Here is a 4,811-nt window from a genome sequence, read left to right as displayed (position 1 = left end):
CCGGTTTTCACTGAGATCCGGCTCGAAGGACCACTTTGTTGCCGGCGGCGGGAGCCTTCGATCTCCCCGTTACGACAATTAAGACGATTTATTTTTGTGCCGGGTTCGCTCAGACGCTTCGACGGAGCCCTCTCGATCCGTCGCTCTCCAGATTCGTACTGACTTTCGTCGCGCGAACTCGAACTGCTCGCGGCTTTGATTTTGAAAGCGATAACGCGATTCGTCGATAACATCGGCCCAGCAACGAGCGACGAATTAGGGGGTAACACACCAAGTACGACGAGGGCCTTTTTTCTGTGTCGAAAGACTCTCATCGTTATCGGCACACAAACACTCGCTCTCGACGTCGACATTGCTCGAAAGTCGAATCAACAAAGATTCGAAGCGAAGAAGTTTCTCGAGCGATCCCGACGACCGCACGAATTAACGCTCCAATTCTGAACATGCATAATAAACTAAATATTTATGATGTAAATGTCTTTTTCCTTTTATTGTAACAGGAGAATACTTTATATAATATCATTACACTTATATACTCATTATGTCTTTTTATACACTACGAAAAGAAATAGTATAATTATATACACATAGAGAATACGATACAGAGGCATTTTCCGGAACAGTACTATCAAAAGGCATATTTCAGGTCTGACCCGAAAACTACCTATGCGCAGATATGGGTTTCAGGTCAGACCTGAAAAGTGCCAAATGTCCTGGAAACTGCCTATGAGTAGCAAAAATTGTCCTGAAATCTGCCCCTTCATATATATATACATATGTATATATATATGTTATGTATGTATGTATATATGTATATGTATATATAGATGTGTGTGTATATATATGTATATATATATGATAATATACATATACGTACGTGATAATATATTTACATTTTATATATGCCGTATAATCTATCAGAGAATCGTCCGAAATACGAGTCTCTGCGGTCGAAAATTGGAGATACGGCATAATATCCTCAATAGTAGTGCCTGTATTTACGTTTCGTAAAATAATAAAGATGTAGCAAAAAATAACTACATCAAACACGTACTTTTATAATATAGCACGAAAAATGCTGATAAATTACCAATCGGTATATTATCGATATTTTTAGTTTCGTGCTACTTCGTGTAAGTGGGGGCGCAGCACCGTCTTACATCGATTTTCCAATAGAATCTCCAAAATCTGTATTATCGACCTTGATTTAGTTCAGCCGTTGCTTTAGGATCCCCTTAAACAGTGTTCCCTTTTACATTTTTTTTACACACAATTTAAAATGGAGGGGATTTTTTTCATATACATTATACTTCGAAGAACCGTTGCATCATGAATGAAGGATATCAAATTGACACTAAGAATGCACTTTGACAATGTCGAAACTTTTTTCTAAGGGGTCGGCGCCTACAACAACAATAAAGTCTGTCTGTCCCCATTACCTTTTTTAAAAAGAGTTTTTCAGACGGTGTATCCAATCTAGAATTTTACTTATCTTTAAAAAAAAATATGCGTTTTTTTTTTCAATGTCACTGCCGTCAAACCTACGTGAACAATGCAATGACACATGTACTAAGAATGCACTTTGACGATATCGAACCTTTTTTCTAAGAGATAGGAGCCCACAACAACAATAAAGTCTGTCTATTCCCATTATCTTTTTTTTTTAAAAAAAAGAGTTTTTCTGACAGTGTATCCAATGTGGAATTTTACTTATCGTGTACGTATATGCTAGTTTTTAGTGTAGACGTCATTAGACCCTACTGTGAATCACCTAGAGGGTACAAAGTAAAAGAAATGTACGAAAAAAGATTCCCAAATTTTCATCAAATACAACTCCTACTCTTAGTAGTAACATATAAAAGTGGAGAGATCTATATACACGCTGTCAGTAGTGGAATTGAAAGATTCGAAGGAATACGTGCATGTTCAATTTTTTTTTCTTAACAAGTACAATCCTCTGCATGCGGGATGCCACATCGAACTGCCGCGAGAAATTATACATAAGAAAATGGCGATCAATTTGCGTTCGATGGACAATGCATGCTTCGCGTGGTCGGTGGTAGCCGCTCTATACTCGGCTAAAAGTCATATGGATGGAAAATCGTCGTATCCGCATTATACTACTATAGTGAATCTTCAAGTTTTCCTTAAATTCTTTTACTTAAAAAGATGGAACGTGAAGATGTTGAAATAGAAGCAGAATATGAAGCTCAAGAAGAAATGGAAAATGATTTAGAAGAAATGGAAATTGATTTAGAAGAAGAAGAATCAGAATCAGATTATAGTATCGTGGACACATGTTATGAAAGTGACAGTGGCAATGATATTACTCCTTCTGAAATAACAAGTTGATCGATACCGTCAGCTGAAATCAATACTTTGGATGGAACAAACAAGATATGCGCCATATACTATTATTACACTTCAGATCGTGAAAAGTTTTGCTCATCATGCATCATGATATTGCATAATTTATTTTCACATCTTCAAGTCGTTCGACAACGTGTTATTAGTAAACCAGTGATTATTATTGGTATGTATTGTAAGGAATTCGCTGTATCAAATATTATCATGCAATCTATGCCCTATTTGCACAATGTGAAATTTAACGCGACTGTGCAAAAAAATTATACTTTTTAGTGACCGAGTAAAAATTATATTTTAGTGATTGTGAAAAACAGTACATTTTTAACATGGATCAAACGGAGTGTGATTTGGTGGCGCAAACCGCTCAGTTGAATACGCGAGAAGAGTACGTCGCGTGGAAACAGCGTTGCGACAATTTCATCGAATCGTTGGAAGAACAGAGTCGTATTAAACGCTCGCGATTATCGATTGGTGTTAAACAATGGTTGATCGCTCGTATCGCGAGACTCGAGAGTTTGAAGGATTCGGTGCGTGGACGTTTCGTGCAAGTTGATACCGGGTACAGCGCGGGACTTCGATGACGCGAGATTGATACTGCGTTCGAAAGCCGTATATTGACCGGTGCCGTGACAAACTCAGAACACATTGAACCTCGCCAATTCCTCGCAGATGCGAGAGAAATAGTGCTTAAGCGTGTGCAAAATGTTATTCAGAGGCATGATAATATTAAGATAAACACACTGTTTAATGGTGAATTTGAGTCGAATGATAAACGTGCAAATAAAAGTGTGAGCACGAGAAATTATGAACTCTCTTCCGTTCATCCGATTTACATGAGTGGTACGCGTCGTGCGTGTTTGAGCCTATCATGATATCGCTGGAGGAATTCCAGGAACGCGATAGTGGGTGGACGCTATCGCGTATCCTGAATTTGACCGTAAACGTGAACAAGTACAATCCTCTGCATGCGGGATGCCACATCGAACTGCCGCGAGAAATTATACATAAGAAAATGGCGATCAACGTGCGTTCGATGGACAATGCATGCTTCACGTGGTCGGTGGTAGCCGCTCTATACCCGGCTAAAAGTCATATGGATGAAAAATCGTCGTATCCGCATTATACTACTGTAGTGAATCTTCAATACATTCCATTCCCAATAACGCTGAATCAAATTAAAAAATTTGAAAATCTCAACAATATCTCATTCAACATATATTGCATCGAGAAGCGAAAAGAAATTCTTCCATTACGGCTCACCGATACGAAGAGGAACAAGCACGTCAATCTATTGTACGTGCACGATTCGCAGGATAACGTGGGGCATTTCGTGTGGATCAAGGATTTGTCCCGTCTTCTGAGCTCACAAATCAATAAAAGTGAGCACAAGAAATATTTTTGTGATCGGTACGTATATATTTAATTAAAAATTATAAAGAAACATTTTTTTTGTAATAAAAAAACGTTCTTTATAAAAATAATAATTTCTTTTATCAGATGCATACATTATTTTGGATCTAGCGCAAAACTGGAGATTCATGCTGTAGACTGTGGAAAACTTAACAACTGCGCGATTAGGCTGCCCAGTGAGGATAACAAGTGGTTAAGTTTGAGCGACTACTGCAGAAAGCAGCGCGTTCCTTTGTTGTATATGCTGACCTGGAATGCACCATGGAAAGGATGGAAAAGGAAGATACAGAAACATTAAGTTACACTTATCAACATCACAACGTGTTTAGCAGGTATTACGTACATTGTTCGTACAACTCGCGGTCGATATATCATTTTCGTCGCAGTAATGATTGCGTCGCGTGGTTCACCGAAGAACTCAGAAGTTTAGCGCATAATGTAAATACTATCGTGTCTGCTAATATTCCCATTGCAGATTTCTCGCGAGGCGATTGGCAAAAGTTTAACAGTACCATGCACTGCCACGTGTGCGAAAAACCATTCGCGCCTGACGATACACGGGTACGCGATCATTACCACTTGACCGGGCGATATGGAGATCCCGCGCATTCAAATTGCAACTTAAATTAGAAAGATTCGCATTGCATTCCCATAGTTTTTCATAATTTATCGGGCTACGACGCACTCTTTATTATCAAGGATATAGCTATCGCGTATGAAGCACATGTAGACATACTTCCTATGACAAAAAAGAAAAATATATTTCGTTTACGAAACATGTTGATAGCACTATAGACAAAAATAATCAAAAGAAAACTTGTATAAAATTACGATTTATCGATTCATATAAATTTCTCGCCTCAAGTTCAGAAAAATTGGCGTCGTATCTCGATACAAATAAATTGAAAATTACACGGTCAGAATTTCTTAATCTCAACCTGGAGGATTTCGATCTACTCAAGCGTAAAGGCGTATTTCCGTACAAGTACGTTGACTGCGTCCAAAAATTGGAGAATACATGTTTACTTCCGTGC

Source organism: Trachymyrmex cornetzi, unplaced genomic scaffold (genome assembly GCF_001594075.2).
Source record: "Trachymyrmex cornetzi isolate Tcor2-1 unplaced genomic scaffold, Tcor1.1 scaffold1135, whole genome shotgun sequence".
NCBI classification, from domain to species: domain Eukaryota; kingdom Metazoa; phylum Arthropoda; class Insecta; order Hymenoptera; family Formicidae; genus Trachymyrmex; species Trachymyrmex cornetzi.
This window is presented reverse-complemented; position numbering follows the sequence as displayed.